At 35.7% G+C, this 15,629-nt stretch overlaps 1 long non-coding RNA gene across 1 annotated transcript; it reads right to left on the minus strand.

Annotated features, from left to right (window-relative positions):
• Positions 1 to 3,016: 3,016 nt before the first annotated feature.
• LOC140014013 (uncharacterized) lies at positions 3,017 to 4,960 on the minus strand. The gene is made up of 2 exons (XR_011820867.1): positions 3,520 to 4,960; positions 3,017 to 3,365 (listed from the first exon to the last, which is right to left on the minus strand). It is a non-coding gene; the product is annotated as an uncharacterized lncRNA (long non-coding RNA).
• Between the last annotated feature and the right edge of the window lie 10,669 nt (positions 4,961 to 15,629).

Genomic DNA, 15,629 nt, shown 5'->3' on the forward strand with positions numbered 1-15,629 from the left:
CATGGAAAATTAGTGCTGGTCTTCACCAAGAATGTATGATACGGGCTTACCCAAAAATTGGCAAGAGGCAACGTTCTTTCTATTTTTCATTTTTTTAATAATTTTTAATAAGATTGAGCTTGAGCTCACTAGGAATATTTGCTGTTTAAATCAAAAAATACAGCAAAGAAAAGAGAGGAAATGTCCAAAAACGATAACCCTGCAGGTTTCGCATATATGTATGTATATATGTATGTATATTTTGAAACTGCTCGAGTAGTAATTTAATTTTATGTTCCATAGAAGTATCGAGTACATGCCAAACTCCACATAATTCGTTTGTATAATTCATCTTAAATTATTTTTCAAATTGATCGATTATTTTTCATCTTAAATTATTTTTCAAATTGATCGATTGACACTTTTTTTAAATCTTTAAGGCTTATTTGGATTGTCATTTTTTTCCAAAATTTTTTTTTTTGCTTTCCATCAATCATCTTTCTACCTCACATATAGCATGAAATTGCTATATTACATTTTTCTTTAAAAAAATCCAAAAAATTAGAAATTCAAACGAGCTCCAAGTTCCCTGCCAGCAAATATCAAAAATAACATCATAGACATTGAAAGACTAAGCTAAATTACTTCACGACTGAATAGGGTGAATCATAGGGCTGATAGAAAACTATTTCAGGGAAGCAGAAATTTGTTTAAATCCCCCCCCTTTTTTTTTTTTTACCTGTGTAGTCGAAATCAAAAAACTTCTGCAAAACTTTGTACGAACATATGTACGATCAGATTTCAGCAGTGGATCATAAATGTATGTGCTTCTTCTATCGTTTATGTATATCCAATCCATGCAGGAGCACTGGCCAAGTATATATAACCCACATTCCATTTCCCGACACACCCTTTACCCTCCAAAAACAAAAAAAATAAATGAAAATGCCAAGAAAAAATTACTCCTATGTTCGTTACAATAATTATTTCAAATAATCTCCTATTCAAACACACTCACTCAGTGAATACAATGCTTGTTGTAATAATCATTTCACGGTCATTAATGGAAAAAAGAAAGAAGATTAATTAAGCTAGCTAGTTCACATTTGAGATGAAAGTAGGAAATTGAATTGGGTTTTTGTATAAGAATTCTTTAATCAAGAAGAAAGGTAATTCCTTTTCTTTTCTTTTCTTTTTTGATATGGAGGTCAGAAATTGACGAGGGAGGAGGAGTGATATTTTGTTGGTACAGAATCTACTTTTAAGGACATGGGCTGCAGTCTGAAGAAGTGTGGTGGTGGGTATAAATAATGCGCAAAGCCACCGCCCTCAGTCTTCCATTTTCTTTACCAGTGGTATCTTTTTCATGCTTTTTAGACAAAGGCCGATCACTCAGAAGAATGTTCAGCAGATTAGGTTAGGTTAGGAAGCACATATCATCAGTCCGCAGCCGCGTGTGCGAGCGTGCGTGCGTGTGTTGTTACTGTGTTTTTTTCTTGAGACAAAGAAAGAGAGAGAGAGAGAGAAAGAGCAGCTGGTACAGTGTGTGAATGTGTGTAAAAAAATGTTGGAAAAAAGAAGAAGAGAGGATGCATCACCCAAATCCAATAGGTTTCAGGAGGAGATCTGGGGTGGTGTGGTGGTCCCTTTTCTCCTTTTTGCAGCAGAAACCCCTCCCAGCCCCATGTCCTTTTTTGACCTGCATTGACCGTATAACATATTCCCTTCTAACCAACCGGGAGCAAGTGTTGGTGTAGCAATAGAGACTAGTGATGAGTACTGATTAGGGCGGAACAGAAAAGTTTCAGTGGTCCATCCTCCTCCTCCTCTAGCTACCCCAATCAAACCCCGCATCCCCATTCCCCACCCAACATTCCACCTCCCCAATGTCCCCCCCTTCCTCTCTTTCGATCCCTATCTAATAAGTAATAACCCTCCCAGGGTCAGAAGACCCAACCAGAAGCAGCAGCTAGCTAATGGCTGAACCTGTTGTGCTCGTAACCATTCTAATATATTATTCTCTCACCTCAAAACCCACCACCCCCTCCGGTAAACACAAAGTCTGGGAGACTGAGAAGAGTAAATTTCATCATGAGGAGCAGTTGTAGTAGGGTACCTGTTAATGATGATGAAGGTGGTTGATGAATCCAGGAGCCCCACTCTAAATACCCGTTCAGATTTTCCTAAACATGTCTTCTGCACCAGTTCAATAACTAGAAAGTGACCACGACATATTTATATATATATGGTTCTTGTCTTGCCTGGATACCCTAGCTAGCTGCCGTAGATCAAAATAGCTCATCCCATAAAAACATTAGTTAACTAGTATTCTTCTTCTTCTTCTTCTTCTTCCTTTTTTTTCATGAAACCAATTGCTCCTACGTAAGTATTAATTAAGTTCTACTTGCACTGGACCTGAGTACTTATTAGCACATGTACTGGTACTTAACAAAGACTGATCCCAGCTCCAGATCAACTGGATTAATTGCACCTCAAGTTACCAGAGTACAACATTTCTAATACTACGGGTAACTTATACAAGCAGCTAGGTGGCTAGGACTAGCTACTGTTCATGATTGCTAGCTTCTTCCCATTTAGTTATGTTTTGATTCGCTCCCCAGATCTGCAGATCAGCTGGGCTGTATAAACAGAAAACCGCCAAATACGAAATGGTCAGTAAGATGCTCAGGACCTTTCGATCTGATTGGGGTTTTTTGTACTTTCACTAAACAGGAAAATGCCCAAATTTTTGTTTTCCTTTATGAATATATATATATATATACACACACACACTGAACACATGATGATTCTAGTAATAGGGTTGAAGGAATTAATCGTGGGTTTTAAGGTCCTAATGAAACAGTGCATTCTTGAAGTATAGTCGGCAGAGTTGTAGAGGTCATACATATATATATATGGACAGCATTGATGGCGGTGAATACTACTCACAAAGAGCAGTAGTGACTGATTTATGTGATGATCAAATCAAAGACAGACGAGGAGTGGAGTGGTGCAGAAAATGCAATTGGGCAGCATATTGGTTGTAACTTTCATGTTGTCATATATGCTTAGTTTCGATGCTTTTTTCATCGGAATATGAGAAAGAAGTTTTAGGTTGCTCAGCCTCAGCCTCAGCACCCAGCAGCAGCAGCTGCAGCTCTACTTTGTTACACGTGAATTGATTTGGTGTCGATCAGTTCGCATGGAAATCAAAAGATGCATTCCTACTCCTACTCCTACTACTACTACAACTGCTACTACGGCTTTTAAAAATTCCTGTAGGGTGGTACCGATGAAAGATGATGCCTTCATTTCCCAGAAAGCAAAGCATACTATGGATGGACCAATATCCTATTAACATCTCCACCACCTTGAATACAATACATCTAGCATTCCCCCACATCAGATTCCAGCAAAAAGAAAAGAAAAAAAAATCCTCAGTAAAAAGCAAGAAACAAGAAGAAACAGAAAAAGAAAGAATTTACGAAACCCTAGAAATTAGTATAATCAAGACAAGATGGATCTTTAATTCTTAATTACCTGGCTGGCTAGCTGGCCGGTGCATTTCAGACAAGGGTATATTTTAGGTGGGACCGGATCTATGGACAACCGGGAATTCGCAATGCTGCCCTTTTAGCTCGGCTTCTTTTCATCTTCTAACAAAAAATGAAATGACCCGAAAATCCAGCATGTCTTCCCCTCTTCACCCCTCAGCTCATTCGCAAGATGTATGATACTTGCCCGGATCAGACGGTTAAGGATGGGTGCCAGCCAGAAACACCCCCACCACCAATTCCAGAGAGAGGGATCATATCAACCGATCTTTCTTTACGAGAAAAAGGACCCTGAAATCCAGGACTAGCTGGAGTAGAGGAGGCTTTATGAGTTGGAATTGTCATATATACACGACATGGGATATCATATGTATGCATGGCTCCTCATACGCCATTCACGGAGGCCATCGATTTTCGGTGGGCTCTCTGCAAATGGCATACAGGGAGCCAGGCATATATGTGTAGTATATATGTGCCTAGTATTGCCTAATGCCTCCCCAGTCCCTCCCTATACATGCTACACAAACAAATACTACTAATGATCTTCAACGTCCTATCTAGCTATGAACATCTTGATATATGTACATAAGCTAGCTCGTTCCAGCTTCTAGAAGCTACAAAATTTTCCATGCGTTGGCCAAAATTGATGATAATTCACACAGAAGGGAGAAGAAAAGCAGCCAGCTTTGCATCTGCAAGAAATTTGGGAGAATCAAGTGACGGCTTTTATGATTTGGTGAGGATGATGAAGATGAAACAGTAAAGGGCGGGGCCCTAAGGTCTCTCTAGAGAGAATTAGCTAGCTAGGCTATGCACGGGGAGTGAATGGAACCGTGAGGAGGAAGGGAAGAGTGGTGAGGGAGGGTACTAATATATATATACATGTACATGTCTATCTATATATTTATATTTCAGGAGAAAAAGAAGGGGGAGACTGGAAGAGATTTGGAGGATCAATCTGGGACCTGAATAAATGGGCTCTTTAATCCTCAAAAGCTCTTTATTGATTCCCATCCATCAGAAAAAGGAAAGGAAAGGGAAAAGAAAGAATCGAAACTCCTTTTGAAGTGGCGATGAAGATGGAGATGGAGATAGAGATGGAGCTGGCTGGATGGCTTGCCGGGTAAACTAAACCAATCCCAAAAAACCAGTGGCGAAACACTAGGAGGAGTTTCGCGTTGTCTAAACGTTTGGGGTGGGTTTTGTGTCGTGAGGGAAAGGAGGAGAATGTGGGGCTGTTGTTCATCCAAGTCCACCCCACTAAATATAGACACACACAACTCAAAAGTACACGTATTAGTAACAAGAGAGAAAAGAAAGAAAGAAAGAAAGAAAGAAAGAAAGCAGAGAGAGCAGAGAAGAAGGGCGGGCAAATGGGGTTAGGACTTGGGACATGGGAGTAGCCACGCAATTTCCTAAGAGCTCTTTCTCTCCCCTCTCAATCTCATATGGGGCTCATGGCCTTATGGTGTTTGAAATCTCCTTTTCTGGGTCGTAAAGCAAATGTAGCTTTTCTATTCTGGAGCTCCTTTGTCTGGGAGTGTTTGGACGACATGGATTCCTCATCTCCCTATAATACTCCTCCTACTTGCTCTACTCCCATCCCACCCTCTACTTGCTTTTACATAAACAAAAAAGTGAAAAAGGAACAAAAGAAAAAACCATAATTAAACCACCCAACCCAACGCAACCCAACTCCATACATATTTATCTTTCTTTTCCTTTTTCCCCCCATCACTTCTTCTTTGTCATCTTTCCCTACCTAGCTAGCTCATATATATATATATATATATCTGTGTGTGTATAAAATACACCACAAGTACCATACACTTTTATTAGGTGATCCCCCCCTCAATTAGCCTGAAACAAATAAAAAGTCACATTATTGCTGGCCTTTGCGACAATTAGAATAATCCAAGCTCCTGTTGCCATCTTAATTAATTAACATTGAACATATATACTACTTCTAACTGCTGATTAACTGTCTAAACCTGTACTTCATCTAGCTAATTAAAATCCCATTCATTTGGACTGATCTTTGTATGTTTATGCATATACATATAAACCACCATTGATTAGCTTTTGATAGCATGAATATTTATATCAAAATCCTAGACTATGTAAGATCCCGCCAATTGACTCGGTGGTTTGACAGTTGAAACTTGAAAAGGTTAGACAAGGTGGGGGAGCTTAATTGCTTTATTATGTACAGTAACGGTACATCTTTTTCCCAATAGTAAAGTTAAGTAAAATAACCTTATAATTTCACTCCGTGCTTGTGTGTGTGTGTGTGTGTGTACGCTGTGATGTGCTGTGCAGTGCTGCAGCAGCTCCAGCTTCCCTCTTGCACGGTCATCATTGCCTCATATGTGCATGGCAAGTGATCGGAACTTCACAATGATAGTTCTAACCTTATTTGATTTTCCGTTGAATGGTCAATATCTTAGGAGAATCTTTTGCCATCCAGGGTTGACATAAATACAACAAGCAAGTCAGGTATGTCATCTCTTTTGTCTCAACTATATACATGTTTTCACCTTGTAGCTAGTAATTAATCATCAACTAATTGCTCCAACAATGCATCTGTACTACTACATTGCTTATTCTTTTTTCATTTATTCTTTTTACTGCAGCAAGAGAGGGGGGGGGGGAATTTATGTAAATAGACGTTCAGACCTTTCTTGGGGTCAATGTACAGATTGGAGAAGAATATTGCGGGGAAGAGCCAACAAGAGGGAGGATTTGTTGAGTCAAAAAGAATGGTGACTTTGTTATCTATGCGTTCAAAAAGTTTCAAAAGACTATTTGCACATTGCTAGCCAAATGGCATAGAACTTTACAAGCTGTAAATGGTATTACATGCCTCCAAAAGTTATGTTACAAGACCCTGACTTGATTAGAAGTAGTATATTCCTTTCATTTCTGGTCTAGTTTGGTTGCATTTGGAAGATGGGGCTGTCTGGATTTGAAATATACTGCTTTCCACCTAGGTATTCTAAACGTACGTGAATTTATTTAAGTTTGTGAGGTTTTCATACATGCTAATTTAGCTAGTTTGTTATCTAAATCCAGACATCTGTGATATCCATGTTGTGGAATGATCCCTATTAATACATGGCATAAGATGTTAAGCATGCTCCAAATTAGTCCAATGATAGAAATCCAAAGTCCATAAAATGGGCACAACAAAGTTCTCCAGATCTCAATTCTCAAATGACTTTCTCTTCCCTTTTTTTTTTTTTTTTTTTCTAGGAAAACACTCAAATGACGTTTGACAGGAATCAATAGTACAACTAGGGCATGTTCTGTGTCCGTGTTATGGCTACGACTGAATAGAAAAGGATAAAAGAGTACAACAGGCAATTCAAGAAATTATCTTTTGGCGGAAAATGGATTGCTGAAAACTCTCCTGAATAGCAATGTGTACCAAACAGCCCTGTAACAAAAAGAAAACCCTAATCATCTTCTTTTCCTGACTCTGACAGGGAGTAGAATGCCTTATCGTAACTTGGAACAGGTAACAACACAGAAGCTCAGAAATCAACAAGACTTAATTAATCAAAGAAGTGAACTTTTATCTGCAAATGAAACTAACACACAGTATCTAGAGCATTAGAGTAATGTCCACACAAGGAAGTTCTTTGATATTTCTGGACAAAAAAGCTCCACACACGAATTTATGCTTATGCTAGCTACCTGCTGCCCGTGGAGAGCGATGAAGAACTTGCAGAAAAGTTTCAGTCAAGATGACAATTCGTTTATCATCAAACTACTCATTATCAAAAGTTGTTTCACGTGCCCTACATTAAATCATCTAATTCTTGGAACACAATTATTGCATGAAAATCATGTTTAATCATGCTTCCGTTCTGTACAAAATAATGATGTTTTGGGCCGCAACACTAGATGCTTCCACAGGATTGTGCCATAGCATGTTGAATGAAATCTGTACTGGTCTGATGGGATTGATATCATAGATCATTTTCACAGATTTACGACCCTTCTCGGTTTCTGCTAAGTTTTCAATTATAATGGCGGTATCTTAGGGAACCAATGGACTCGAGAATTTTCCTTAAGGTAATCAATTTTCCTTAATGACCACAAGGGCCGCTGGGGTTCTCATTCCAGAGACTCAATAAATGCTAATGATTACACGTGACAACTATTGTTAATAGATGATTTTATGGGCTATGATGATTTTTTGTACACAAAATGCAGGATTTAATCAAAAGCATAGCTCAGGAATGGGACCTTTATTCTTCTTGTAAAGGGCATCCCTCTAAATTCAGCTGTGGAACCAAGATCTTAGGGTCGGGCACACGAAATGAAGTGATGATACAGTTAAAACCAATGGATGTTTTTATTAAACATACACAAATTTTTTTTTTTCTGAATTTAACATGTTTTGATACTAAGATAGTGCTTAAATTTAGAAGCGAAAACCATTCTTTTTATATGAATTTTTCAAAACTTGAAAGAATATATTCATAAAATAACCTCCATAATTAACTTTAAGTAGGTGCAAAATTTTTGTGAATGCTAACAATTATGAACGTTTAATTGCCTGGGATCAATGTATAATGAAAAGAGAATTTGATAAATTTTGGTGGACAAATAAAAAAATTCTAAATTTTATACTATTAAGGACTAATTTTCTCAAAGTTGAGTGGAAGCAATTGCCCCCACTCAATTACAGATGTCTCCGCACTGTCTAAGTTTGATTAGCATTGAAAAAAGAAGAAGAAGAAGAAGAAGAAGAAGAAGAAAAGGTATGACTTAAATATTGAACTTCAAGTTAACTAATTTTTTTGAAAAGATGAGTTGATTTGACTTTTTAAGGATATTATAATCTAAATATAGATGTGGAGAAAGCACCAGAATTAAGTAATTAAAGTAAAAAGAAAGTGGAGGACCCCTTCAATGATTTATAGAAAATTAAAGTCTCTCTAACTAAATGTAAAGCAAAGCTTTCCAACTACAAAACAGGGTTGCAATGTCCAAACATGATGATTCATAGGGATTGTCTTTTCTCGTCAAAGTATAAGCTCCACTATATATAGAAACTTAAATTATCATTATGCCCGACTTTGAATCCGGTATTCAATGTACAAGAAACCAAGAAGAAATGAATTGACGATATACTTGGACAGATCAGATTACTTTCGAATGAGGAAATATAAGTGAGACGTTTCAGATTTGAGTTCTCTCACTCATACTTAAAAGAAAAAATTAGATTGCTTTCATGGTTCCCTTTCATTTCCTTATTTTTTTTTTAATCAAGCGAGGGAGTGTGTATCCCTATTTGCATAAATAGAATATTATGCAAATAGTAAATCCACATTCCTGAGAGATATTTGTTTTGTTTGGAGCATGTTTTGCTCAAATGCTCCCGGAACTAGGATTCGACATTTCTTCTTTGTCACAGTACTCGAAGGAAAATAAAGAAAAAGTTTATAACATAAAGCTCAAGTAATGAATTATTAGATTTTGGGCAAGCTTTTCTATAGGTGGGTAAACAGTCGGGATCCTCTATGCCACTATTGTCACGTGACAAATTAAATAAATAGAACACTTGATATAACTATAGAAGTGGCACTGAATTGTCACGGAAAAAGTGACACTGAGAATACTGTGTGGTGGGTAAAACTTACTATTTTTTAAGGATGTATTGATGAAAGTGAAAGCTTGGTAGTTAAGCATCACGTTTTCGAAAAATTCCAATTCCAAAAGAATTTCAAATTTGTTACGTAACTTCAACTTTTCAATCTTTCCAAAGTAGTTGGCAAAATTGACTTTCTAAAAAGTGTATGAAAGTATCCCATCTATAACTTCTCTCCATTGTGGTGGCAACAATTATATGGTACTAGTTTCGGGAGATTCTATCGCCCTTTTTGAATATCATGCTCTCAAGTGAAATCCACAGTTAGATAGTAAATAATAAGTGTTTTTGACCCGTAAATTGTAACAAATTTAAAAATTTAAAGTAAGAACCTAGCTCCTCCTCTTGACAATGAGTTAGATCAAATCGTACTTTTGTGTAAAGAATTAATCGAGTCACACTAGTGAGTCAATTTTGTTACTAATTGGAGTTATTATGAAAGGAATTACTATGATTTATTCATAAACCAATATCGATTTTGAAGATTGAATTGATGAGTATATGACTTTCAAATTTTCAGAATGACAATGTAAAAAGAAAAAAAAAAGTATGAAGGAATCAGAAAAGTAATGAACTTTTTCACAATGCTTTAAAACACACCAAAAAAAAAAAAAGATAAAACTTAGACAAGTAAAGGAAATGGTCCTCAATCCCAAATAAATGTGAATTGTTCTTAAAGCCGAGAGATCCAACAGTGCAATTAAGGCACCAAAGCATTAGCTGATTACAAACCGCTAAACAAGAACATATTCTGCGTTTAATTTGGAAATGCGGCCAGCACTAACACTCTACGATACAATGACAGGGATTCAAACATAGCAATAAACTTATGTACGTTAAGTCACGATTAGTACATCCTCCAGGAATCATCAGCAGAAGGAAAGAACTGGAGATTAGGAAAATTAGTTTCTTTATGTGTAGGGTACAAGAAGCTTGCAGGATTGAGGACGGAAAAACAGGAATTAAAGCAAACTAGATTGAAACATAATGTGGCCCTGTTTGGTAAGTGGGTTTTTTGAGTGTTTGTCTAAAATTTTACTGTAACTTACTGTAGAAGTTATAGAAAAAATGTTTGAAGTGTGTAAATTTATGAATATTTTGAAGTGTACAGTTTAAAATTTTTGAGAAGTTTTTTGAGATTATTGTAATTAAAATTGTTAAAAAACTTGTAACAGACAAACTTGATTAAAAAAAAAAAAAAAAAAACTTGCTTGCCAAACAAGGCCACAGACAAATCACAAAAGTACTTTTATTAACACCTGGCGAAATTGGACACAAACAGTCTAATGAGTGGGAAACAGAGAGCAACTTGAAATATCAAAACTTTTCTTTAATTTTTTCTTCGGCGGAGAAGAGAAGAGCGGGATTTAATTAAGAAGTGAGGAAGGAGAAAAAGATTTTGAACCCAAAACCTCTGCGTCTTCAAATCTTAATCGAAACTTATTTACTAGCAAATGTATCTTCACAACATATTTTACTTATCGAGAACAAGGAAATATATATGGTGATGCAAATCCAAATGCTTGCTATATCTGTACAAAGAAGTTGTAGCTAAAGGATGCATCCATTAGATTGGCTAAAACTACTTTTTGTTCAAAAGTCAAAATGATTCGAAAGTGGGACTAACTTCTTTTTTTTTTTCCCCTTTTTTTGGGGCAATGACACATTCTAGGCAAGTCAAAGAAGTAGTTCTGATATAAAACAACAAAAAAAAAAAGACTATAGTATTAGTAGCTATGCAAACAAGCCACGATCTCAACCACATTGAATTTAACCACTAGCACACAATAACATCAATCAAACTCGCACATTAAGCTAATGATGAGGTTTCAACTTTAAAAGACATTATTTCAACGTGAAAAAGCTCGGACCAAGAATAGAATGCATGGTCAGACACTTGTATCTTATGATGATTTGATACCACCGTCAAGAACTATAGCACCCCTACCAAAGTGAAATTAAGGTGTCTTAGCTAGCTGCATCAATTCATTATTACACGTTGAATGTCGTCTAGTAGTACTAGACAGTGTGTGTGTGTGATGATGCTGCTAACATTATGGTCTAATTACCTAGCTAAGACCCTTTTTTTTCGCTACCAAACTAGCAGTATTAATTAGAGGTTGTGGTCGTATTCCGGAATCTAAACCATAAACTTTTCTATTAAATATGGATTTTGGTCACTTCTCGATCAATAATCCCTCTAGTTCATTTGTAAGTGGAATGATTTTTGTTCTGTTAAAGATCTAATCAATTTGAAACTCAAGCACCAAGTGGGAAATGATTAGGGGTAAAATCTAACAGCTGCCATGCCTATCAAATTAATTATTTTCATAGTAGCCTAACGAGAGCAACACACATATAGGTATCATTATCTTTGATGCGCATATTCATATTCCTAAACGTACCCGCTTGCTAAATAATCCCTCTAATTATCAGTAAACGTAATAAAACAAGAGTTAATAGACAAATTAATTTGTAAAAGAGATCTTCGTGAAAATTGTTGAACAAGTCGTTATAAATAAAAGCAAGTTTCTCAATGTTTAAAGAATAATCAATTTAATTTCTCACCACCTGTGATAATCATACGAAGTTAGATAAGATAAATGACACTTACATAAGGGAAAACGCAACACTATTGGTCCAAAAACTATTTACCAGCATCGGTTGGATGCCTGATAAAATAAAATTCAATCGATTTCTTTACAGGAGAAAACTTATAATTGTAGAGTGGCAGACAAAGAACCGTTATATAATTAATATGTACTAATCCTTCAATTGATTCTTATCTGCCAAGAGAAAATGCTTGAACTTTTCCCCACCCAAAAAAAAAAAAAAAAATGTACGGGTAAACACGCATAAAAAGCCCATCAACTTTTTATCATCCTGCTATTAAATCCGATCAAATCGGTAGACCAATCATGGAATCGAGCTGATTTAGCAATTGGATCGGAGTTGTAAATGACTCGTTTTGAACTGTTAGATCCGGACAAGTTGTAACTTTTCACATGATTACGTGCACTATCGTAGTTGGCTTAATTAATAGCTTTCCCATTTTATGTTTCATTTGGATGGTAAAATGATTCAAATACATAGAAATGGTATTCTAGTGGGTACTAAAATATTTGCATAAATTATAATTGCACTGATCATTAATGATTTTTCTTTAACCTTTTTTTTTAAAAAAAAAATTCTAGTAGGAAAGAGTTAGTATCTAAGAAACGGGGAAGGAAGCAAGGAATTTTCACCGGGGAGCATTTCTTTACCTTAGTTAATGTCATCTCAAACCTTCGTGGTTATCCACGATAACAAAGTCGACTAATCAACAACAGCTTCAAAACGTAAAAAGTTTCTTCGTTTATGGTTTCTATTGATCCATGAAAAGCAACCTCATCCATGTCAGATGTCGTGCTCTTTTTCCTTTGGTATTTTGTTCGGCTAGAGTTATTTTGTCCGGCTAGAGTTCCGACAATAAAATAATAATTTTGTGGAGGATAATTAACGTTCGTTGTCAAAGATAATTCTCTTCGAGCCATCCACAGGTGATTCTAACATCTTGAACGCGACAACATTTTGCATTGCAATTTTCCACGCCACAAACATGGATTTGGGCACTCTCTATCATTTTAAAGTGCAACTCTCTAGCTCATTGGCCACCACCTCTCCTGGTGGGGTAGGAGGTTAGGGGTTTAACCCTTGCCTCCCACCAAATTGTCTGCCTCTCATGGACAATTCGATGGATCTCAACAAGTCTCCTTAAGAGTTGGTGTCCAGTACTCCCAAGAATGCGAGTCCCGTGGTTATCGTGTTCGGAGGGATGGGGTCTCTCCTCCCGAGTTGGAGTGAAATTAGTCGGGCCCCGTAAGAATTAATTTGAACACCCACTCCATCAGCAAAAAAAAAAAAAAAAAAAAAACGCAAGTGATGGAGTTAGAATCGTGTCACGGGCCTGCAACAGTCAATTTCAATGTATATCATACTCTTAGATTTGTATTTTGAAATACTTGTCAGTTTGTTTGGATAAGAGTTTATTTGGATGATTTATTTGAGATAATTATTGTAGCACTTTTTTATGATGTGATGTATGTGAGATAAAAAGGTGATTGAGATTTGTGAGACAAATAATTTTTTTCAAATTATCTCTATCCAAATTTTGAAAGTATCTCTATCCAAACACACTCACAGTGTTTTGATTTAAAAAGTCAAATCCATTTAATCCATTAAAGTGTGGCCAATGTTTAATTTGGAATAGGTCCAAAATTTTTGTTAGGTGTAATCAGTAAAAAATCTTGTTTTTAGTAGGTAAATAGCCAGAATCCCACATACATCAGCAATAGTGCACACTAGTAAATAATTTGGCAAGATGGACAAAATAGGCCAACCTTCCATAATTTGTCTCCTTTGAATTGACTAGCGGGAGCTGGCTTCTATCGGGCAGCTATGATGGTCAAATTTAGTCCAAGTTCTCAGTTGCTTATAGTTCATTGAATTTGTTTAAAGTTAAAAGGATTTTGTGTATCCTGTTCGTTTTGACTTCTGTTTTCAGTTCATTTGAACCAAAAAAGATAAACTCATTCTGGAAAACTAAAAAGGTCCTGAAAATACTTCTGAAATATTTTTACTTGACTACTAAAACTTTTTTAAGACAAAAGGCGCAATTTTCATATTCTAAACACTTATTATTATTATTCAAGAATCACTCATTTCACTGGACTTTGGAAGACCATGAATTGGTGAAATTTTCTCCATTCTCCAGGGATAGCTGTTATTTACATATCACAGCTCCCAACTCTTCTTTAATAAGTCTAATCTGGTCGAAAGAAATTAGGAGTTTTTTGTTTGTTAACACAGATACAATCACAAGCATCAATCTTTTTGAAAATATAAAAGAAAATCTTTCCACTTGGAAAAAAAAAAATTTTTCCTTCAAAGCTCATCATACATGTCACCTGGAATGTAAATTAAAGTTGTTGTTTGTTGCTTGGATTTGACACAATAGAAATTTAATGAAACCTCACTTTGCAATTTTGCAAGAATTAATATGATGTTTGGAACATATATTTTAAAACTTCTCCACAATCAAATTTCTACTAATTAAGCCCAATCTTGAAGAACAATGACTTTGAAATTTAGGGTCCGTTTAGTTAGTATGATTTGTTAAAAAAAGATTTTCATATATCATTTAATTTGCATTATAAATACAATATTTAATTATTTTTATATTTCATTTACCTCACGTCACAAAAATATTATAATATTATTTAAAATAATTTTTCCAAATACACCCTTCCTTCGTTTGTGAACCATGTGGAGAACTGACTAAAATAGCAGAATGACCGCAATCAACAAATTAAAAAAAAAAAATCTATACTTCCACTAGATCAATCATAATGACCTGCTGTTCCAGCTATGTGGGGGAAATGGGGCAGAACCGTTCCTGAAAGTTCACGGCCCCGGTGTGGCCTCAAAAATTTGTGCGGCTCAGATTACAGCATGTAATTCGATTTTCACGCCATGTGCGGGACTCACAAAAAATTGTTCTAAAGTTACTTCGTGTGTAAAAAAAGTTACGCAATGTGCAAAAAATGTCACGCGCTGTTGAAAAATGCACAAACCGGCACAAACAGTTGCACTTGCAATCCTTTGTGCCCCTTGTCCCTATGTGGGAGATCAGACCACTTCCCAATTTCGGTCATTTGAAAACCTATTAGCATGTTAGAATAGGGTGGCTATAGGAACCACATTCAAGAAAAGCTAAAATTAATTCAATTCATGGGATAATAGTAGTGTCAAAGTAATAGTGGTTCATTTAGATTGCATTTTTTGAGATTTTTTTTAATAGAAATTTTAGTATAAAAATTACAGTGTAACACTTTTTTTTTTTTTTTACGTGTAACGTATGTCAGATAAAATGATAATTGAAATATTTATTGAACAAACGTTTCTCGAAAGCTCCAAAAACTCTTTCCCCTAAAGTTACAATCCAACGAGGCATTACATTTTCAAGTGCTAGCATAATAATAATAATGTTTTCAGTCTGATGTACGTCCAGCGTGAGAGAGAGTACTTGATGACCACAGTATACATTGAGATTCCATTCTTTGCGACTATAGCAATTAGAAGGTGGCATAATCACATGATTCAATACAATCCATAATTAGGAGTGCATTCGAATAGAGTCAAAGCTCGAGCAGTGCATTATTCGAGGTAAAATAATCGAGCATATTTGAGTCTAATCAAATTTACGTAATAAAAATTAATATTTTACGTATAATTTTAAATAAAAGATATTATTGACATTTCATAATAATAAATATATAAAAATTAATATATATATATATATATATATATATATATATATTATAAAAAACTCGATTTGATTCATCGAACATTTGAGTACAAAATATTGGAACTCACTCATGAACTCAAACAGGTGGCTC

This window comes from Coffea arabica, chromosome 9c (genome assembly GCF_036785885.1).
Source record: "Coffea arabica cultivar ET-39 chromosome 9c, Coffea Arabica ET-39 HiFi, whole genome shotgun sequence".
Classification (NCBI taxonomy): domain Eukaryota; kingdom Viridiplantae; phylum Streptophyta; class Magnoliopsida; order Gentianales; family Rubiaceae; genus Coffea; species Coffea arabica.